The 23,765-nt window shown below is 46.5% G+C and overlaps 1 protein-coding gene across 5 annotated transcripts in view; it reads left to right on the top strand.

Moving 5' to 3' along the window:
* Positions 1-23,765, top strand: part of arap3 (ArfGAP with RhoGAP domain, ankyrin repeat and PH domain 3) — a 482,966-nt gene that overhangs the window by 69,954 nt on the left and 389,247 nt on the right. Inside the window, exon 1 of one of the 5 annotated variants that reach the window (XM_078231728.1) lies at positions 9,829-9,931. The exons of the other annotated variants lie outside the window; for them this stretch is intronic. The gene's annotated coding sequence lies outside the window, so the exon portion shown is untranslated. Of the gene's footprint in view, positions 1-9,828; positions 9,932-23,765 lie in introns of those variants that run through there. 5 annotated transcript variants of the gene reach the window in all.

Here is a 23,765-nt window from a genome sequence, read left to right as displayed (position 1 = left end):
AACCGCTAAGAACTCAGGATCCTGTTAATTGAACATTTACATAGTAGCCCCTTATAACATCAAGCACATCCCAGGTACAGCTTTACTTAACTCAGCTGGTCAGAGCATATAGTTGTCAGCAGGAGGTTACATTGTGATATCAGCTCTCTGAGGAGGGGCTCCCAAGGTGTGGTGTGTGGACATTTCCGTTGTTTCATTGGACTGTCCAAGCCCAGTTTCACCCATAAAGTATTTTTTATTCTTTCACAGCTTGTGGCATGTCTGTTTCGGCCAGTCTACATTGATATATGTGATCGGCAGGTGGTCTTCTTGGTTTGACAGAAGTAGTTTAAGTTTATTTATTAGTGTTACAAGTAAGTTTACATTAACACTGAAATGAAGCTACTGTGAAAATCTGCTAGTCGCCACACTCTGGTACCTGTTCGGGTACACTGAGGGAGAATTTAGTGTGGTCAATGCATTCACAGAGGGTGGTGGGTGCCTGGAACTCGCTGCTGGGAGAGGTAGTGGAAGCAGATACGATAGTGACTTCTAAGGGGCATCTGGACAAATACATGAATAGGATGGGAATGGAGGGATATGGTCTCCGGGAAGGTCGGGGGTTTAGTTCAGTCCGGCAGCATGGTCGGTCTAGGCTTGGAGGGCCTGTTCCTGTGCTGTAATTTTCTTTGGTCTCACCAGCATGTCTTTTGAATTGTGGGAGGAAACCGGAGAACCCGGAGGAAACACATGCAGACACGGGGAGAACATGCAGACTCTACACAGACAGTGACCCAAGCTGGGAATTGAACCCGGCTCCCTGGCGCTCGGCAGCAATGCTAACCACTGTGCCGCCCCATATCCTGTTAGTATCCTGTTAGTGGTGAATATCAGTTGTGTTGCCGCTGCACAGTAACAGCGTATAACCAGTTGCTCCAAGTTTTGAAATATTTAATCTGAGGTCGGCTGGGCATGTTTCTGAGCCTGATCCCTGTTCATGCGTTTCTGTGATGTATGGTGCATGGTGACCTGATCAGAATCACCTTGCACACAATGGCCAGAATTCTCCGTTGGCCTGGGGCAGGATTTTACGAGCCTTGGCCAATGTCTTTGAGGAGCGAGTGGGGATGTTCACTGATGATTGCACAATGTTCAGTACCTTTCGAAACTCCTCAGAAGCTGAAGCAGTCTGTATCCAATTGCAGCAAGACTGGACAACATTCAGGATCTCAGTCTCTGGCTGCAGTTATCGTATTCTCTCTCTGTGTGAAGGTGGTGCCATCATCAATCTTGTTCCAGTGTATGAGAATTAAAAACATAATTGTGGTGATTGTCTCTTTAAGGGCAACACAGCAGATTGAGGGTCAGCTATCCTGGGGACCAATGGAGACTCGGAGTAGGGAATCACCTGAGGGGGTGAAGTCCTCTCTTAGGGGTAGGGACGTGTATGTAGCAGAGTGAGGCTGCTGTACGATTCTTCATTCACAAACACCGTCTATGTTCACAAACAGTTTGTGAAAGTACATCTTTCCAATAATTGAGCCAATTGCAGAACAGCAATCACCAGTAAACTTCAGGAAAAACGTGAGATCAAAATGATTGACCTTTCAACCCGTCAGCCTCAATGATCAGAGCGGTTAGAGCCTGTATCTTTGCTGATAATTTGTAAACTTCTGGATTCACTTTGTTTGCATTTAATAAATGGATAGGAAATATTTATGCAATATTATAAAGAGACTAAAATGCACTGAGGGATGTTTTTAACTCTGAACAAATGCAGTAACTAAAAATGGAAAATGTGTACGCGGGGGTGGGGGTGATATGTTTGTGAGTGAACCATCGTAGGTTCCCACTAGATAGTAGAGCCAGGGTCTGGCCAGTACTACGAGTATGTATATATGTTGCTGTTGGGGTTAGGGATGGGTTGTTCTACTTGTTGCTGTTGGGGTTAGGGTTGGGCTGTTACACCTGTATTATAGTTATTGTGGTACATCCCAGTCGGGCTCCGCCTCCTGGGAGAGGTATAAAGGTCACTGCTCTGTCTGGGACCCCTCAGTCTGGGATCGTGTACGATACATGGTAGCTTCGTTGTAACAGTAAATAAAAGCCTTTATTCCCTTGAGCATCTCAAGCCTCGTGTGTGATAACGCGCATCACATACGTGTGTGATTGTGTCTGAGTGTGGGCATGCGTGTGTGTTTGTGTGTGACTGGGGTATATGTTTGTCTGTGAGTGAGTATGGGCACGTGTGAGTGTGATTAGAAGCAGGAGTAAGGCCATTCTACCCTTCCAGCCTGCTCCGCCATTCATTTTGATCATGGCTGATCATCAAATTCAATATCCTGATCCCCCCTTCCTCCCATATCACTCGATCCCTTTTGCCCCAAGAGCTATATCTAATTTCTTCTTGTAATCAGACGTTATGGCCTCAACTACTTTCTGTGGGAGTGAATTCTACACATTCACCACCCTCTGGGTGAAGAAATTTCTCCTCACTTCAGTACTAAAAGGTTTATCTCTTATCTTCAAACTATGACCCCTAGTTCTGGACTCCCCCACCATTGGGAACATTCTTTCTGAATCTACCCTGTCTAACCCTGTCAGAATTTTATAAGTTTCTATGAGATCCCCTCTCACTCTTCTAAACTCCAGTGAATATAATCCTAACCGACTTAGTTTCTCCTCATATGACAGACCTGCCATCCCAGGAATCAGCCTGGTAAACCTTCGCTGTACTTCCTCTATAGCAAGGACATCCTTCCTCAGATAAGGACACCAAACTGCACACAATACTCCAGGTGTGGCCTCACCAATGCCCTATAAAATTGTAGCAAAACATCACTATCCCTATACTCAAATCCTCTCGCTATGAAGACCAACATACCATTTGCCTTCTTTACTGCCTGCTGTACCTGCACGCTTACTTTCAGCAACTGATGCACGAGGACTCCAAGGTCTCACTGAGTATCCACCTCTCTCAATTTACACTCATTCAAATAATAATCTGTCTTCCTATTATTGCTACTGAAGTGGATAACCTCACATTTATCCACATTATACTGCATCTGCCACGCAGATGCCCACACATTCAGCCTGTCCAAATCACACTGAAGCATTTCTGCATCCTCCTCACAGCTCACCCTGCCACACAACTTTGTTTTATCTCTAAATTTGCAGATGATACATTCAGTTTCCTCTTGCAAATCATTAATATATAATGTGAACAGTTGGGGTCCGAGCACAGATCCCTGCGGAACCCCACTAGCCACTGACTGCCAATCAGAAAAAGACCCAATTATGCCAACTCTTTGCTTCCTATCTGCTAACCAGCTTTCTATCCATCTTTAGACATTACCCACAATCCCATGTGCTTTAACTTTACATAGAAACATAGAAAAACTACAGCACAAACAGGCCCTTTGGCCCCACAAGTTGTGCCGAACATATCCCTACCTTTTCGGCCTACCTATAACCCTCCATCCTATTAAATCCTATGTACTCATCCTGGAGTCTCTCTTCAGGGGGGTTTAAACTAATTTGTCAGGGGAGTGGGAAAAGGAGTTGTAGTCCAGAAGTCAGTGAGGGTGGTGAGGTATTGGGGAAGGTATCAGGGTCAAGGGTGGGTACCGGTAGACAGGAAGGTGGGTTGAAGTGTGTCTACTTCAATGCAAGGAGCATCCGGAACAAGGTAGATGAACTTGGGGCGTGGATTGGTACTTGGCACTACGATGTTGTGGCCATTACGGAGACGTGGGTAGAACAAGGACAGGAATGGTTGTTGGACATTCCGGGGTATAGATGTTTCAGTAAGTGTAGGGAAGCTGGTAAAAGAGGTGGAGGAGTGGCATTGTTAATCAAGGATAGTTTAACGGCTGCGGAAAGGCACTTCGAGGGGGATCTGCACACTGAGGTAATATGGGCTGAGGTTAGAAATAGGAAAGGAGCGGTCACGTTGTTAGGAGTTTACTATAGGCCCCCAAATAGTAATAGAGATGTGGAGGAAGAAATTGCTAAGCAGATTATGGATATGTGTGGGGGTCACAGGGTAGTTGTCATGGGGGACTTTAACTTTCCAAATATTGATTGGAACCTTTGTAGGTCAAATAGTTCGGATGGGGCAGTTTTTGTGCAGTGTGTGCAGGAGGGTTTCCTGACACAATATGTGGATAGGCCGACAAGAGTTGAGGCCACATTGGATTTGGTACTGGGAAATGAACCGTGCCAAGTGTACAGGGCATTGGTGAGGCCGCAGCTGGAATACTGTGTGCAGTATTGGTCCCCTTATATGAGGAACGATATATTGGCATTGGAGGGAGTGCAGAGAAGGTTCACCAGGTTGATACCGGAGATGAGGGGTTTGGATTATGAGGAGAGGCTGAGGAGATTGGGTTTGTACTCGTTGGAGTTTAGAAGGATGAGGGGGGATCTTATGGAGACTTATAAGATAATGCGGGGGCTGGATAGGGTGGAGGCGGAGAGATTCTTTCCACTTAGTAAGGAAGTTAAAACTAGAGGACACAGCCTCAAAATAAAGGGGGGTCGGTTTAAGACAGAGTTGAGGAGGAACTTCTTCTCCCAGAGGGTGGTGAATCTCTGGAATTCTCTGCCCACTGAGGTGGTGGAGGCTACCTCGCTGAATATGTTTAAAGCGCGGATGGATGGATTCCTGAGCGGTAAGGGAATTAAGGGTTATGGGGATCAGGCGGGTAAGTGGTACTGATCCACGTCAGATCAGCCATGATCTTATTGAATGGCGGGGCAGGCTCGAGGGGCTGGATGGCCTACTCCTGCTCCTATTTCTTATGTTCTTAAGTGTTAGATTTGGTTGTGGGAGAGCACTTTGGAGATAGTGACCACAATTCGGTGTCTTATGTTATTGCAATGGAGAGGGATAGGGCCGTACGGCAGGGCAAGGTTTACAATTGGGGGAGAGGTAAGTATGATGCGATTAGGCAAGAATTAGGGGGCATAAGTTGGGAACAGAAACTGTCAGGGAAAGGAACTAATGAAAAGTGGAACTTTTTCAAGGAACAAATACTGGGTGTCCTTGATAGGTACGTCCCTGTCAGGCAGGGAGGAAATGGCCGAGTGAGGGAACCATGGTTCACAAAAGAGGTGGAATGTCTTGTGAAAAGAAAGAGGGAAGCTTATGTAGGGATGAGGAAACAAGGTTCAGATGGCTCGATTGAGGGTTACAAGTTAGCAAGGAATGAGCTGAAAAAGGGGCTTAGGAGAGCTAGGAGGGGACATGAGAAGTCCTTGGCGGGTCGGATCAAGGAAAACCCCAAGGCTTTTTACTCTTATGTGAGGAATAAAAGAATGACCAGGGTGAGGTTAGGGCCGGTCAAGGACAGTAGTGGGAACTTGTGTATGGAGTCAGTAGAGATAGGCGAGGTGATGAATGAATACTTTTCTTCAGTGTTCACCAAGGAGAGGGGCCATGTTTTTCAGGAAGAGAAGGTGTTACAGGCTAATAGGCTGGAGGAAATAGATGTTCGGAGGGAGGATGTCCTGGCAGTTTTGAATAAACTGAATGTCGATAAGTCCCCTGGGCCTAATGAAATATATCCTAGGATTCTTTGGGAGGCAAGGGATGAGATTGCAGAGCCTTTGGCTTTGATCTTTGGGTCCTCGCTGTCCACGTGGATAGTGCCAGAGGACTAGAGAATGGCGAATGTTGTTCCTCTGTTTAAGAAAGGGAATAGAAATGACCCTGGTAATTATAGACCTTCTGATCCTCTGCAGTACTAAGAGTCTTTCCCTTTATATTGTACTCCTTCATCCCATTTGACCTGCCAAAATGGACCACTATGCATTTATCTGGGTTGAAGTCCATCTGCCACTTGTCCGCCCAATCTTGCATCCTATCTATGTCCCTCTGTAACTTCTGACATCTCTTCAGACTGTAAGGTGGCGATGTAGATCTAAAAGCTTTTGCAGTCACTGCTCAACCAGAAGGTAACACCATGGAGTTGGAACATACGAAAGACTGTATCCTGATCCTGACTACTGATGGTGTTAGTGGAATTATGGAAGCACAAGAAGTATGTGATATTTTGATATTCCGGATGCTCCTGGCGTTGAAGTATACACACTTCAAACCACCTTCCTGACTACCAGCACACTCCTGCGACCTTGAAACCTTATCCATGACCTCACTACTCTCAACCTCCTGTACACTGGAGCTACAATTCAGGTTCCCACCCCCCTGCTGAATTAGTTTAAACCCTCCCGAAGAGCATTAGCAAATTTCCCCCCCAGGATATTGGTACCCCTCTGGCTCAGGTGTAGACCATCCCGTTTGTAGAGGTCCCACCTACCCCAGATTGAGCCCCAATTGTCCAGGTATCTGAATCACTCCCTCCTGCACCATCCCTGTAGCCATGTGTTCAACTGCTCTCTCTCCCTCTTCCTCTCCTCACTATCACGTGGCACGGGTAACAAACCAGAGATAACAACTCTGTTTGTTCTCGCCCTAAACTTCTACCCTAACTCCCTGAATTTCTGCCTTACATCCCCATCCCTTTTTCTACCTATGTCTTGGGTGCCGATGTGAACCACAACTTGGGGCTGGTCTCCCTCCCCCGTAAGGATCCCGAAAACATGATCCGAGACATCACGGACCCCGGCACCTGGGAGGCAACACACCAACCGCGAGTCCCTCTCGTTCCCACAGAATCTCCTATCTATCCTCCTAACTATGGAGTCCCCAATAAATAATGCTCTACTCCTCTCCCCCCTTCCCTTCTGAGTAACAAGGACAGACTCTGTGCCAGAGACCTGTACCCCGTGGCTTACCCCTGTTAAGTCATCCCCCCCAACAGTATCCAAAATGGAATACAGAGGGACAGGGGATCCAGGGGATCGCTGCTCTGACTGCTTCTTACCCCTTCTCGCCGTCACCCACGTATCATCATTTCTAGGAGTAACTACCTCCCTGTAGCTTCTATCTATAGCTGCCTCTGCCTCCCAAATGATCCTGAGTTCATCCAGTTCCAGCTCCAGATCCCTAACATGGTCTTCAAGGAGCTGGAATTGGGTGGACTTCCTGCAGGTGTACTCAGCCGGGACACTAATAGTGTCCCTCACCTCAAACATCCCACAGGAGGAACATTGCACTGCCTGCACTGACATCCCTGCTACTTCCCTTACTAAGAAACGAAAGAGAGAAAAACAAACCTTACCTGCTCTCACTCCAAGTCTTTTTTTTTAGGTTAGAGGAGGGGGGAGGGTGGGAGATATTACACGTGTAGTGTCTCGGGTTTCCTCCCTGTTCAAATTTATTGGGCAAAAAAAAACCTTCCCAGGCCTGTCTGTGGCCTACTTCCGGTTTCCTGTTTCCTGCTGCGCTGGTAAAAAAAACGCGAAAATGTAAGGTAAAAAATCAAACTCTCTTACCCTCAGCTCTCCTCGCACGAATCGCTCCCTCTCTGCTTGCTCCGTTCGAACAATGAGGGAGAGGGGAAAACCATCCCGTATGCACTCCAGAAATTCCTCCTCTATTGTACTGTGATTAATTTGACTCCCCCAATCATTATGCAGATTAAAGTCGCCCATGATCACAGATGTTCCTTTCACACATGCCTTTCTGATTTCCTGTCTCCTGCTTTTCCCAACATTACCCCTAACGGTTTGGTGGTCTGTAAACCACCCCCACCAATGTTTTTGCCCCTTGGTGTCTCTTAACTCGACCCACACAGATTCCACATCATCTATGCTCATATCTTTCCACAATATTGTACCAACATCATGTTTAATCAACAATGCAACCCCACCACCTTTTCCTTTCTGTCCCTCCTAAACACTGAATAGCCCTCAATGTTTAGTTCCCATCCTTGCTCACCTGAGAGCCATGTCTCCGTAATGCCAACTATATCAAACCCCTTTACATCTATCTGTGCAACTAATTCATCCATTTTGTTTCGAATGCTCCGAGCGTTCAGGTACAAAACCTTAAGGTGGGCACTTTTAATATTTCTTTTCCCTTTCCTACTATTTTTTACTCAGTCCTTATCTGACTCTGGCCCTTGATTTCTCTGCCTATCACTTTCCTGATTCTCCTTACTGTCTTTTCCTCTTGTTCTTAATTCCCCCTGCTCTGAATTCTTGCAAAGGTTCCCATCCCGATGCCACATTAGTTTAAACCCACCCAACCACTCTAACAATTACCCCCCTGCACCCCAAGGACATCAGTCCCGATCTTGCTCAGGTGTAACCTGTCCAGTTTGTACACATCCCACCTCCCCCAGAACTGGTCCCAATGCCCTCGGAATGTGAAACCCACCCCCTCACGCCATCTTTTCAGCCACGTATTCATCCTATGTATCCTGCTGTTTCTATTCTGATTGGCACGTGGCACAGGCAGTAATCCTGAGATCACTACCTTTGAGGTCCTACTTTTCAGCTTGTTTCCTAGCTCCCTGTATTCTGCTTTTAGGACCTCATCCCTTTTTTTACCTCTGTCGGTTGTACCAACGTGTACTACGACCACTGGCTGTTCACCCTCCCCCTTCAGAATGTCCTGCAGCCGCTCCATGACATCCTTGACCCGAGCGCCAGGGAGGCAACATACCATCCTGGAGTCTCGTTTGCAGCCACAGAAACTCCTGTCTATTCCCCTTGCAATTGAATCCCCTATAACTATTGCACTGGCACGCTTTTTACCCCTCCCCTTTGCAGCAGAACCAACCGTGGTGCAACGAGTTTGGCTGCTGCAGCTTTCTTTAGAGAGGTCATTCCCCTCAACAGTATCCAAAGTGGTATATCTGTTCTGCAGGGGAATGGCCACAGGAGATTCCTGCCTATCTCTCTTGCTCTGTCTGGTCACCCATTCCCTTCCTGCCTGCGGAGTCTGAGCCTGCGGTGTGACCACCTCTCTATACGTGCTATCCATGATACTCTCTGACTCGCGAATGCTCCACAATGTCTCGAGCCACCGCTCCAGCTCTGAAACTCGAGCTGTAGCTGGAGACACTTCCCGCACACATACTGACCCCGGGTACTGGAAATGTTCCCAGCCTCCCACATGGAGCATGAGGAGCAAACCACGGCTTGGAGCTCTCCTGTCATGTCTTACCCCTTTAAATTAAACTTTTGAAAGATGTTTTGTTTCAGATTATATCCAATTCTCGGGGATCCTTCTTTCCTGCTCCTCGTTACCACCGAATATAACCTTTACAAAATATAAACCACAGAAATTACCTCTGAGACTACAAGTGATAAAATTATTAAGTACTTGCCTGACCTTTCAGTGTGATGTGTGCGGGTGTGTCGATGTGCAAACAAAAAAAGGGTTCTTTTATGGGAAAGAACGCTAATATTCATTATTACAAATATCACTGCTTAAGTGAGCTGCAAGAAAGATAAGAAAGAAATTGGCCAAAAATGTTATTTGGCCGGTATCTGTTCCCTGATGATCTTACAGATACACATTTCCTGGTACAGCAACTGCTCTTTTGTGGTGGGTCATTCAGACTGAAAGAGGTTTTGTGTTTTGGCTGTTTTCAGGCTTTGTGATCTTATAAACATTGTATCTTTCTAACAGATCAAGCATTGGATCGAGTGTGAAATCAGGTGTAACTCTTGTCCTTGTCAGCTTGGATCTAGAGTCTTTCTTTGGGGGTGGGGGGGGGGGGGGGCAGCGGCATGAATTGGATCAGTTCGAATTTGAATTGTTTTTTTGGAGCAAGCAAGGAGATGGGTGAAGGGTTTGTCTGTCCAGATTGGCTTTGTAACTCTGAGAAAGGAATAATTTTTTTCAAAAACACAGCACGCATTGTCACTCTTGTCAGAACCTTCATAGCAGGAAGTTGAATAAGATATAAATTACCAGCATGATATTGCAGTGATGTAGTGACCGAGGAAAACCACTTGTGTTCTGTCGAGAATGCGCACTTGTCTTGATGCTGAATTGTCTTAAATGAGAAGCTGCCAGTCACCAAGGACAGCACTGGTAAGAGATTTCCTTACGCAAACATTCCCAAACAAATGTATTCTGCTGGGAAGTTCATATCTGGAAAGTGCAATATGCACTAGTTTAGGTAACATTGTATTTTAACCTTGTGTTGACTGAACGTTTTATGAAACTTATTTAACAGGAATTTTGTTTGTGCTTAAAATGACATATCGGGGCAAATGTTCCCGTTCCGCCTGCCACGGGAATCGGAGTGGGCGAGGGGCGGACCATGGAAAGGTTCGCTGACCTCGGGCGGGATTTTCCCGTTTTGGGTTGAGTGTGGCTGGAAAATCCCACCCAAGTGTATTCTGAACTTCAGTCGTTAAACTGAGAATTAAAACATTGATTCAGTGGAATTTAGAAATGTTAAATACAAGTTTAGTTAAGTTCCATTTTATTGTAAAATTTTAATTCAATTCTTTAATGGCTTAATAATGTAACAAATGAGAATTAACAGCCAGAATGTGAAGCGACATTTACCAACAAGTTCTGTATCTGCAGTGAAATGATTTTTGTTAAATAACTAAGTCAATTTGCTGAAAAACCTCATTTTCCCCTGTAAAGCTTGTGAGGAGCACCTGGTAATTTGATGTGAATCAGCGTCTGTTTCCCATGAATTTAATCCCCGTGCAGTGCAGAGACCAAATGGTCTAATTATGTTTTAAAGACATTGTCCTGTTGAAGAGAGGCCACTGGGTAGTTGTCTGCTATCGGATCCTATTCTTTTCTGTCAGGTTCGCCGCCTGAAGGATGGGGAGCAAATACTCAAGAAGATGCTCTTTTCATTTGCATCAAATTGCAATCAGCCATTGAGGAGTGGAGCTGAGTTTAAACTTTGTCATTTCATTGAGCTGTACTCTGTAACTGGAGGCACAGTGAACCCTCCATACAGTCATGCCGAGTTGTGAAAAGCAGCAGTTACAGTTACTGACCATTGTGAGACAATCTACTGAAGTTCCTAAGACCATAAGAAATAGGGACAGGAATAGACTGTTTGGCCCCTCGAGCCTGCTCTTCCATTCAATAAGATCATGGCTGATCCAACATTCCTCATGTCCACTTTCCTGCCCTTTCCCCAAAACCCTTGATTCCCTTACTGATCAAAAATCTATCTCAGCCTTAAATATACACAAGGACTCTGCCCCCTCAGCTCTCTGTGGCAAAGAGCTCCAAAGACTCACAACCCTCTGAGAGAGGAAATTCCTCCTCATCTCAGTCTTAAATTGGCATCGCTTTATTCTGAGACTCTGCCCTCTGCTTCTGGACTCTCCCATGAGGGGAAACATCCTCTCAGCATTTAACCTGTCGAGCCCCATTAGAATCCTGTGTTTCAATGAGATCCCAGGATTGTTAAGATGCAGAAGGAGGACATTCGGCCCAATGTGTCTGTTCTGGCTCTCCGAATGAACAAGTCACCAAATGACATTCTCCCACCTTCTCCCCCTAACCCTGAACATTCTTCCTTTCCAGGTAACTGCCTAATTCCCTTTTCAATGCTTGAATTGAATTTTCCTCCACCACACTCTCAAGCAGTGCATCCCAAACCCTAACAACTCGTTGTGTGAAAAAGTTTCTCCTCATGTCTCCATTACTCCATTACAGGCTAGGGGAGAAAAAAACCAGAGGGCATGGGTTAAGGGTGAAAGGAGAAAAGTTTAAAGGGAATATTAGGGGGGGCTTCTTCACGCAGAGAGTGGTGGGAGTGTGGAATGAGCTGCCGGATAAAGTGGTAAATGCGGGGTCACTTTTAACATTTAAGAAAAACTTGGATGGGTTCATGGATGAGAGGGGTGTGGAGGGATATGGTCCAAGTGCAGGTCAGTGGGACTAGGCATAAAATGGTTCAGCACAGACAAGAAGGGCCAAAAGGCCTGTTTCTGAGCTGTAATTTTCTATGGTTCTATGGTTCTACTTCATTTACCATTTACCTTGAATCTATTCCCTCTGGTTCTCAATCCTTCCACCAATGGGAACAGCTTCTCTCTATCTACTCTGTCCAGACCCCTCATGATTTTGAAGACTTTGATCAAATCTCCTCTGTCTTCCCTTCTCCAATGAGAATAGTCCCAACTTCTCCAATCTTCATACCTGAATTCCTCATCCCTAGAACCATTCTCATTAATATTTTCTGCATTTTCTTCAAAGCCTAAAGCTCTTTGCTGAAGTTGAGTGTGCAGAATTGAACACAATAGTCCAGTTGATGCTGAAGCATTATCTTATACGAGTTTAACATTACCCCTTGCTCATCAACACGATTCTTTTATTAATAAAGCCTTGGATGATGATATATCTCTGTGATGAGAGAGAGCGGGACTGCTTCACTGATCTTCCCCATGTCTCTGGTTGACTCATCAGCAACCCTTCCTGCAGAATATTTCACAATGCTTTATTGTTTTAGCAACGCTATATAAATGCAAGTAGTTCTTGTTGGGATTCGGTGTTGTATCATTGTCATAGCACTGAAGATGAAAGCAAGAGAGAGGGATCCGAGTTGACCTGTACCCTCTCTGAGGTTCGCCTCATTGTCCTGTGTCTGATCTGCTTTTGTTTTCTGGGGGGAGTGTGTAACGGCGTTGATGCTAACGGGCACCTTTCACTCCAATCCTTATCTTTAACATGTCAGAGGCAGGCAAAATGTTGTGTCATCAGGGTCATAGGTCAACCTGCAGTTGGTCAGCAGGAAATCTTGCGCTAATTGCTCAGTGGGAGCAGCCCATTGGATCTCTTGGGAAAGCAAAAGAGACTTCAACATCCAGTCGAACAAGTCAAGGAGAGAGTGCCCAGGGAGGGGGTGCCCAGGGAGGGGGTGAGGGTGCCGAGGGAGGGGTACTGAGGGAGAGGGTGCTCAGGGAGGGGGTACCGAGGGGAGGGTGCCCAGGTAGGGGGTGCCCAGGCAGGGGGTGCCCAGGCAGGGGGTGCCCAGGATGCCGAGGGAGGGGGTACCGAGGGAGGGGCTGCAGAGGGAGGGGCTGCAGAAAGAGGTGATGAAGGAATCAGTGGCAGGGGAACCTGTGACACAGGAGGGGTGGGTGATGAAGAATTATGATTGTGAGATTTGGAGTGTTTAGGAAGCAGCTGCATCCTGGTGCAGTTGAAGTAACTGCCAAGGAAGTGAGAGAGATCGGCTGAGATAAGTAACTATATAAATAACAAGGTTGGGAATATTTTCTGGCTCTGTCTCCCTGCAGTTCTGGGGAAAGATAGCATTCTGCTTCTTCATACTGTATAGAAACATAGAGAACAGGAACAGGAGGAGGCCATTCAGCCCTTTGAACCTGCTCCCCCATTCAATATGATCATGACAGATCCTTGATCGCAATTCCATTCTCTCGTACTCTCCCATGCCCCTTTATACCCAGATGGGCGGCACGGTAGCACAGTGGTTAGCACTGCTGCTTCACAGCTCCAGGGACCTGGGTTCGATTCCCGGCTTGGATCACTGTCTGTGTGGAGTTTGCACGTTCTCCTCATGTCTGCGTGGGTTTCCTCCGGGTGCTCTGGTTTCCTCCCACAGTCCAAAGATGTGCGGGTTAGTTGATTGGCCATACTAAAATTGTCCCTTAGTGTCCTGGGATGCGTAGATTAGAGGGATTAGCGGGTAAAATATGTAGGGATATGGGGGTAGGGCCTGGGTGGGATTGTGGTCGGTGCAGACTCGATGGGCCGAATGGCCTATTTCTGTACTGTAGGGTTTCTATGATTCTATGTGGAAATGCCGGCATTAGACTGGGGTGGGCAAAGTAAGAAGTCTCACAACACCAGGTTAAAGTCCAACAGGTTTATTTGGTATCACCAGCTTTCAGAGTGCTGCTCCTTCATCAGGTGAGTGGAGAGTTGGGTTCACAAACAGGGCATACATAAACACAGACTCAATTTGCAATAGAATGGTTGGAATGTGAGTCTTAACAGGTAATTAAGTCTTTACAAGTGCAGACAATGTGAGTGGAGAGAGGGATAATTACAGGCTAAAGAGGTGTGAATTGTCTCCAGCCAGGACAGTTAGTAGGATAAACCTGTTGGACTTTAACCTGGTGTTGTGAAATTCTTTATACCTTTACAGTCTAGAAATCTATTTCCTTCTTCAATTCATTCAGTGATTTGGCCTCCACAGCTTTCTGTAGTAAAGAATTCCACAGGTTCAACACCCTCTAAGTGAAGGGGTTTCTCCTCATCTCAGTCCTAAATGGCCAACCCCGTATCCTGAGACTGTGAGACCTTGTTCTAGACCCTCCACCCAAGGGGAACAACATCCCTGCATCCAGTCTGTCTAGCTCTGTCAGAAGTTTATACATTTCAATGATATCACCTCTCATTCTTCGAAACTCCAGTGAATACAGACCCAGTCAACCCAATCCCTCCTCATAAAACAACCCTGTCATTCCAAGAATCAGTCCGGTGAACCTCCCCTGCACTCCCTCTGTACAAGTGTATCCTTTCTTAGGTAAAGAGAACAAAACTGCACAGAATACTCCAGTTGTGACCTCACCTGAACAGCTGGGCTTGGGCTGCAGTTCCTGAGAACACAATTAGAAATCCTTGTATGCATGTGGGATATTTGCATTTCTAATTGCTGTTGGGCATTTCCCAATTCTGTATGAATGCAGTTTAATTATCAGGTGGATTTGTGACTCTCATCTGTTTGGTTGCCAGAAGAAATTAGTGGTTTTCCGACAGGGTAATGACACAAGCTGCCTCACAATCACTTTCCCAGTGATCGAAAATGCAGAGGCTGAAGATTAATGAGCAACAGTCAAAATAAGACTGCTCCTTGTCACAGAGGTTTACAGCATGGAACCAGGCCCTTCGGCCCAACTTGTCCGTGCCGCCCTTTTTTAAAAAACCCCTAAGCTAATCCCAATTGCCCGCATTTGGCCCATATCCCTCCATACCTATCGTACCCATGTAACTATCTAAATGCTTTTTAAAAGACAAAATTGTACCCGCCTCTACTACTACCTTTGGCAGTTTGTTCCAGACACTCACCACCCTCTGTGTGAAAAAAATGCCCTCTGGACCCTTTTGTATCTCTCCTCTCTCACCTTAAAACTATGCTCTCTAGTTTTAGACTCCCCTACCTTTGGGAAAAGATGTTGACTATCTACCTTGTCTATGCCCCACATTATTTTATAGACCGCTATAAGGTCACCCCTCAGCCTCCTACGCTCCAGAGAAAAAAGTCCCAGTCTATTCAGCCTCTCCTTATAACTCAATCCATCAAGCCCCGGTAGCATCCTAGTAAATCTTTTCTGCACTCTTTCTAGTTTAATGATATCCTTTCTATAATAGGGTGACCAGAATTACACACAGTATTCCAAGTGTGGCCTTACCAATGTCTTATACAACTTCAACAAGACATTCCTCTCCTGTATTCAATGTTCTGACCGATGAAACCAAGCATGCTGAATGCCTTCTTCACCACTCTGTCCACCTGTGACTCCACTTTCAAGGAGCTATGAACAAGTACCCCTAGATCTCTTTGTTCTGTAACTCTCCCCAACGCCCAACCATTAACTGAGTAAGTCCTGCCCTGGTTCAATCTACCAAAATGCACCACTTCACATTTGTCCAAATTAAACTCCATCTGCCATTCATCAGCCCACTGGCCCAATTGATCAAGAACCCGTTGCAATTGGAGAAAACTTTCTTTACTGTCCACTATGCCACCAATCTTGGTGTCATCTGCAAACTTACTAACCATTCCCCCTATATTCTCATCCAAATCATTAATATAGAACCAGAGGGGCACCAATATCCTGGGAGGGAAATTTGCTACGGCTCTTCAGGGGGATTTAAACTAATTTGTCAGGGGAGTGGGAAAAGGAGTTGTAGTCCGGAAGTCAGTGTTGAGGGTGGTGAGGTATTGGGGAAGGTATCAAGGTCAAGGGTGGGTACCGGTAGACAGGAAGGTGGGTTGAAGTGTGTCTACTTCAATGCAAGGAGCATCCGGAACAAGGTGGATGAACTTGGGGCGTGGATTGCTACTTGGGACTACGATGTTGTGGCCATTACGGAGACGTGGGTAGAACAAGGACAGGAGTGGTTGTTGGACGTTCCGGGGTATAGATGTTTCAGTAAGTGTAGGGAAGCTGGTAAAAGAGGTGGAGGAGTAGCATTGTTAATCAAGGATAGTTTAACGGCTGCGGAAAAGCACTTTGAGGGGGATATGCACACTGAGGTAATATGGGCTGCAGTTAGAAACAGGAAAGGAGCGGTCACGTTGTTAGGAGTTTACTATAGGCCCCCAAATAGTAATAGAGAAGTGGAGGAAGAAATTGCTAAGCAGATTATGGATACGTGTGGGGGTCACAGGGTAGTTGTCATGGGGGACTTTAACTTTCCAAATATTGATTGGAACCTTTGTAGGTCAAATAGTTTGGATGGGGCACTTTTTGTGCAGTGTGTGCAGGAGGGTTTCCTGACACAATATGTGGATAGGCCGACAAGGGGTGAGGCCACATTGGATTTGGTACTGGGAAATGAACCGGGCCAAGTGTTAGATTTGGTTGTGGGTGAGAACTTTGGAGATAGTGACCACAATTCGGTGTCTTTTGTTATTGCAATGGAGAGGGATAGGGCCGGACGGCAGGGCAAGGCTTACAATTGGGGGAGAGGTCATTATGATGCGATTAGGCAAGAATTAGGGGGCATAAGATGGGAACAGAAACTGTCAGGGAAAGGCACTGATGAAAAGTGGAACTTTTTCAAGGAACAAATACTGGGTGTCCTTGATAGGGATGTCCCTGTCAGGCAGGGAGGAAATGGCCGAGTGAGGGAACCGTGGTTCACAAAAGAGGTGGAATGTCTTGTGAAAAGGAAGAGGGAAGCTTATGTAGGGATGAGGAAACAAGGTTCAGATGGCTCGATTGAGGGTTACAAGTTAGCAAGGAATGAGCTGAAAAAGGGGCTGAGGAGAGCTAGGAGGGGACATGAGAAGTCCTTGGCGGGTCGGATCAAGGAAAACCCCAAGGCTTTTTACTCTTATGTGAGGAATAAAAGAATGACCAGGGTGAGGTTAGGGCCGGTCAAGGACAGTGCTGGGAACTTGTGTATGGAATCAGTAGAGATAGGCGAGGTGATGAATGAATACTTTTCTTCAGTGTTCACCAAGGAGAGGGGCCATGTTTTTCAGGAAGAGAAGGTGTTACAGGCTAATAGGCTGGAGGAAATAGATGTTCGGAGGGAGGATGTACTGGCAGTTTTGAATAAACTGAAGGTCGATAAGTCCCCTGGGCCTGATGAAATGTATCCTAGGATTCTTTGGGAGGCGAGGGATGAGATTGCAGAGCCTTTGGCTTTGATCTTTGGGTCCTCACTGTCCACGGGGATGGTGCCAGAGGACTGGAGAGTTGCAAATGTTGTTCCTCTGTTTAAGAAAGGGAATAGAAATGACCCTGGTAATTATAGACCGGTTAGTCTGACTTCGGTGGTTGGTAAATTGATGGAAAAGGTCCTTAGGGATGGGATTTACGACCATTTAGAAAGATGCGGATTAATCCGGGATAGTCAGCACAGATTTGTGAAGGGCAAATCGTGCCTCACAAATTTGATAGAATTTTTTGAGGAGGTAACTAGGTGTGTTGATGAAGGTAGGGCGGTTGATGTCATATACATGGATTTTAGTAAGGCGTTTGATAAGGTCCCCCATGGTCGGCTTATGATGAAAGTAAGGAGGTGTGGGATAGAGGGAAAGTTGGCCGATTGGATAGGTAACTGGCTGTCTGATCGAAGACAGAGGGTGGTGGTGGATGGAATATTTTCGGACTGGAGGCAGGTTGCTAGTGGAGTGCCGCAGGGATCGGTGCTTGGTCCTCTGCTCTTTGTGATTTTTATTAATGACTTAGAGGAGGGGGCTGAAGGGTGGATCAGTAAATTTGCTGATGACACCAAGATTGGTGGAGTAGTGGATGAGGTGGAGGGCTGTTGTAGGCTGCAAAGAGACATAGATAGGATGCAAAGCTGGGCTGAAAAATGGCAAATGGAGTTTAACCCTGATAAATGTGAGGTGATTCATTTTGGTAGGACAAATTTAAATGTGGATTACAGGGTCAAAGGTAGGGTTCTGAAGACTGTGGAGGAACAGAGAGATCTTGGGGTCCATATCCACAGATCTCTAAAGGTTGCCACTCAAGTGGATAGAGCTGTGAAGAAGGCATATAGTGTGTTAGCTTTTATTAACAGGGGGTTGGAGTTTAAGAGCTGTGGGGTTATGCTGCAACTGTACAGGACCTTGGTGAGACCGCATTTGGAATATTGCGTGCAGTTCTGGTCACCTCACTATAAGAAGGATGTGGAAGCGCTGGAAAGAGTGCAGAGGAGATTTACCAGGATGCTGCCTGGTTTGGAGTGTCGGTCTTATGAGGAAAGGTTGAGGGAGCTGGGGCTGTTCTCTCTGGAGCGGAGGAGATTGAGGGGAGACTTAATAGAGGTTTATAAAATGATGAAGGGGATAGATCGAGTGAACGTTCAAAGACTATTTCCTCGGGTGGATGGAGCTATTACAAGGGGGCATAACTATAGGGTTCATGGTGGGAGATATAGGAAGGATATCAGAGGTAGGTTCTTCACGCAGAGAGTGGTTGGGGTGTGGAATGGACTGCCTGCAGTGATAGTGGAGTCAGACACTTTAGGAACATTTAAGCGGTTATTGGATAGGCACATGGAGCACACCAGGATGGTAGGGAGTGGGATAGCTTGATCTTGGTTTCAGATGAAGGTCGGCACAACATCGTGGGCCGAAGGGCCTGTTCTGTGCTGTACTGTTCTATGTTCTATGTTCTATAAATGACAAATAACAGTGGGCCCAGCACTGATCCTGAGGTACACCACTGGTCACAAGCCTCCAGTTGGACTGGCTTCATCCTGTCCCCATGTATTCCTTGCACTCCGACCCGAATGTTGTGAAGCAATATAAGAAGCACTTTCAGCTGGTTCATCAATCTAACTAAAGTGTCCTCCAACTCGATTTTCAAGTTTGCTGATGACACCACCGTAGTGGGTCAGAGCTCAAATGATGACGAGACAGAGTACAGGAATGAGATAGAGAATCTGGTGAACTGGTGTGACGACAATAATCTCTCCCTCAATGTCAACAGAACGAAGGAGATTGTCCTTGATTTCAGGAAGCGTAAAGGAGAACATGCTCCTGTCTACATCAATGGGGATGAAGTAGAAATTGTCGAGAGCTTCAGGGTTTTAGATATCCAGATCACCAACAACCTGTCCTGGTTCCCCCCCATGCCGACATTATAGTCTGATCTTCGGGTAAGCGTTCTCCAAGGCCGCCTTCATGACACACGACAACGCAGAGTCGCTGAGCAGAGACTGATAGCCACGTTCCGCACACATGAGGACAGCCTCAACCGGGATCTTGGGTTCATGTCACACTATCTGTAACCCCCACGACTTGCCTGGGCTTGCAAAATCTCACTAACTGTCCTGGCTTGAGACAATACACATCTCTTTAACCTGTGCTTAACTGTCTCTCCAATCACATTGTCTGTACCTTTAAGACTTGATTACCAGTAAAGACTCGCATTCCAACCATTATTTTGTAAATTGAGTTTGTGTCTTTATATGCCCTGTTTGTGAACAGAACTCCCACTTACCTGACGAAGGAGCAGTGCTCCGAAAGCTAATGGCATTTGCTACCAAATAAACCTGTTGGACTTTAACCTGGTGTTGTGAGACTTCCTACAGTGTTTACCCCAGTCCAACGCCTTTCCACATCATCACTACGACGTTCACCAACTTTTACAGATGCACCATAGAAAGCATTCTTTCTGGTTGTATCACAGCTTGGTATGGCTCCTGCTCTGCCCAAGACCGCAAGAAACTGCAAAGACTTGTGAATGAAGCCCAGTCCATCACTCAAACCAGCCTCCCATCCATTGACACTGTCTACACTTCCCACTGCTTCAGAAAGCAGCCAGCATAATCAAGGACCCCACGCACCCTGGACATTCTCTCTTCCACCTTTTTCCGTCGAGTGAAAGATACAAAAGTCTGAGGTCACGTCCCAACCGACTCAAAACAGCTTCTTCCCTGCTGCTTTCAGACTTTTGAATGGACCTACCTCGCATTAAATGAATCTTTCTCTACACCCTAGCGATGACTGCAACACTATGTTGTGCACTCTCTCCTTTCCTTCTCTATGTACAGTATGCTTTGTATGTGTACTGTGCAAGAAACAATACTTTTCACTGTATACTGAAACATGTGACAATAATAAATCAAATCCAGTGAAAATGAGTCTAATATATCCAGAATTTAAAGCATTTGCACACTACTCGGGGGTCCAGGCTGTGTGCGAATTGGTTCATGGTGAGATGGGGTCATTAATCCTCTGGAGCCAGTTCGGACATTCGCTTGCATCGTGGGTGCATTGGATCTTAATTCATCTGTGATTTACAGATTGCCACTCACCTGTGTGAGACCACCTGGTCTCTGAATGGTCCCCCTCTGATTTTCTGAACTCCACCCTCACTCTTTCTGCACTCCCCCCCCCCCTCACTCTTTCTGCACTCCCCTCCGCCCCCCCTCACTTTCTGCACACCCCCCGCCCCCCCGCCCCCCCCCCCCCCCCCACTCTTTCTGCAGTCCCCCTCCCCCATTTCACTATTATTAGTTGTCCTTAAGTAGTCAGTATTTTTCTATGGTTTAGCCTTCAGGCGCTATCAGGAATATTGCTGCAACTGCTTCTGTGAGTGGTGTTGGGGAAGGGCTTTAATGAGGGAAGCCATTAGACTGCTCGGGTGGTCATGGTCTCTCCCTCCGACCTTCTCCCTTTCCTTATTCCCCATCATATAAACAAGCAACAATCAATCACCTGTCTCTTTCCCAGGTGAACTTTGCACGATTTCTGATCTGCAACTTTGCTTGCAAAATGGGAGAACTTTCACCTGAGCTTTTTTCACTGAGCGGGGAGGATATTTAACTAAAGCCAGATTGTGAAAAGTGGTGTCTCTCCTGAGAGCTCTTCTGTTTTTCTCAGGTTGAAGCACTGTTTGAAGGACGATATTGGGCAATATTGCTTTGTATTGTTACATAGCAGTGGAGGCAGAGTGAAGAGAGAGGAACTGTTGTAATATTATTTCTGATATTGCAACAGTGATTGGACTGTGCAATGTCCTGAGGCCATAGAAGGTAATATTTTTCAGTGCTTGGAGCAGACCCGATGGGCCAAATGGCCAACTCCTGTTGCTATGTCTTTTGATCTTATGGTAGAGTGGGGGATATGCAGGACCGTGAGGTTTCAATGTTTGAATACAATTCTGCTGCTGCGAATGGCCTACAGCGCCTCAGTCTTGAGTTGCTAGATCTGTTTAAAGTCTGTCCCATTTAGCACGGTGATAGTGCCACACAACACCATGGAGGTCCAAAGATGTGCGCGTTAGGTTGATTGGCCATGCTAAAATTGCCCCTTGGTGTCCTGAGATGCGTAGTTTAGAGGGATTAGCGGGTAAAATATGTGTCGGGATAAGGGAGTAGGGCCTGGGTGGGATTGTGGTCGGTGCAGACTCGATGGGCCGAATGGCCTCTTTCTGCACTGTAGGATTTCTATGATTTTGAGATTATTCTCAATGTGAAAGCGGGACTTTGCCTCCACAAAGACTGTGCAGTGGTCACTCCTGCCAATACTGTCATTGACAGATGTATCTGTGGCAGGCAGGTTGCTGAGGATGAGGTCAAGTATGTTTTTTCCCTCCTGTGGTTCCTTCGCCACCTGCCGCTGTCCCAGTCTAGCAGATATGTCAAAGAACAAAGAACAAAGAACAGTACAGCACAGGAAACAGGCCCTTCGGCCCTCCAAGCCTGTGCCGCTCCTTGGTCCAACTAGACCAATCGTTTGTATCCCTCCATTCCCAGGCTGCTCATGTGACTATCCAGGTAAGTCTTAAACGATGTCAGCGTGCCTGCCTCCACCACCCTACTTGGCAGCGCATTCCAGGCCCCCACCACCCTCTGTGTAAAAAACGTCCCTCTGATGTCTGAGTTATACTTCGCCCCTCTCAGCTTGAGCCCGTGACCCCTCGTGATCGTCACCTCCGACCTGGGAAAAAGCTTCCCACTGTTCACCCTATCGATACCCTTCATAATCTTGTATACATCTATTAGATCTCCCCTCATTCTCCGTCTTTCCAAGGAGAACAACCCCAGTCTACCCAATCTCTCCTCATAGCTAAGACCCTCCATACCAGGCAACATCCTGGTAAACCTTCTCTGCACTCTCTCCAATGCCTCCACGTCCTCACTTGCACAATAATAACAAATGGGATTACTATCTCAATGGAAACAAATTAAAACATGCTACCGTGCAAAGGGACCTGGGGGTCCTTGTGCATGAGACGCAAAAGCCCAGTCTGCAGGTACAACAGGTGATCAAGAAGGCAAATGGGATGTTGGCCTATATTGCGAGGGGGATAGAATATAAAAGCAGGGATGCCTTGATGCACCTGTACAGGGCATTGGTGAGGCCGCAGCTGGAATACTGTGTGCAGTATTGGTCCCCTTATATGAGGAAGGATATATTGGCATTGGAGGGAGTGCAGAGAAGGTTCACCAGGTTGATACCGGAGATGAGGGGTTTGGATTATGAGGAGAGGCTGAGGAGATTGGGTTTGTACTCGTTGGAGTTTAGAAGGATGAGGGGGGATCTTATGGAGACTTATAAGATAATGCGGGGGCTGGATAGGGTGGAGGCGGAGAGATTCTTTCCACTTAGTAAGGAAGTTAAAACTAGAGGACACAGCCTCAAAATAAAGGGGGGTCGGTTTAAGACAGAGTTGAGGAGGAACTTCTTCTCCCAGAGGGTGGTGAATCTCTGGAATTCTCTGCCCACTGAGGTGGTGGAGGCTACCTCGCTGAATATGTTTAAAGCGCGGATGGATGGATTCCTGAGCGGTAAGGGAATTAAGGGTTATGGGGATCAGGCGGGTAAGTGGTACTGATCCACGTCAGATCAGCCATGATCTTATTGAATGGCGGGGCAGGCTCGAGGGGCTAGATGGCCTACTCCTGCTCCTATTTCTTATGTTCTTATGTTCTTATGTCCTTCTGGTAGTGCGGCGACCAGAACTGGACGCAGTACTCCAAATGTGGCCTAACCAGCGTTCTATACAGCTGCATCATCAGACTCCAGCTTTTATACTCTATACCCCGTCCTATAAAGGCAAGCATACCATATGCCTTCTTCACCACCTTCTCCACCTGTGTTGCCACCTTCAAGGATTTGTGGACTTGCACACCTAGGTCCCTCTGTGTTTCTATACTCCTGATGACTCTGCCATTTATTGTATAACTCCTCCCTACATTATTTCTTCCAAAATGCATCACTTCGCATTTATCCGGATTAAATTCCATCTGCCACCTCTCCGCCCAATTTTCCAGCCTATCTATATCCTGCTGTATTGCCCGACAATGCTCTTCGCTATCCGCAATTCCAGCCATCTTCGTGTCATCCGCAAACTTGCTGATTACACCAGTTACACCTTCTTCCAAATCATTTATATATATCACAAATAGCAGAGGTCCTAGTACAGAGCCCTGCGGAACACCACTGGTCACAGACCTCCAGCCGGAAAAAGACCCTTCGACCACTACCCTCTGTCTCCTATGGCCAAGCCAGTTCTCCACCCATCGAGCCACTTCTCCTTGTATCCCATGAGCCTTAACCTTCTTAACCAACCTGCCATGTGGGACTTTGTCAAATGCCTTCCTGAAATCCATATAGACGACATCCACGGCCCTTCCTTCATCAACCGTTTTTGTCACTTCCTCAAAAAACTCCACCAAATTTGTAAGGCACGACCTCCCTCTTACAAAACCATGCTGT

The sequence above is a fragment of the Mustelus asterias genome, chromosome 16 (genome assembly GCF_964213995.1).
Source record: "Mustelus asterias chromosome 16, sMusAst1.hap1.1, whole genome shotgun sequence".
In the NCBI taxonomy this organism is placed as follows: domain Eukaryota; kingdom Metazoa; phylum Chordata; class Chondrichthyes; order Carcharhiniformes; family Triakidae; genus Mustelus; species Mustelus asterias.
Note: the sequence above shows the minus strand (reverse complement) of the source record. Positions and strands in the feature narration are given on the sequence as shown.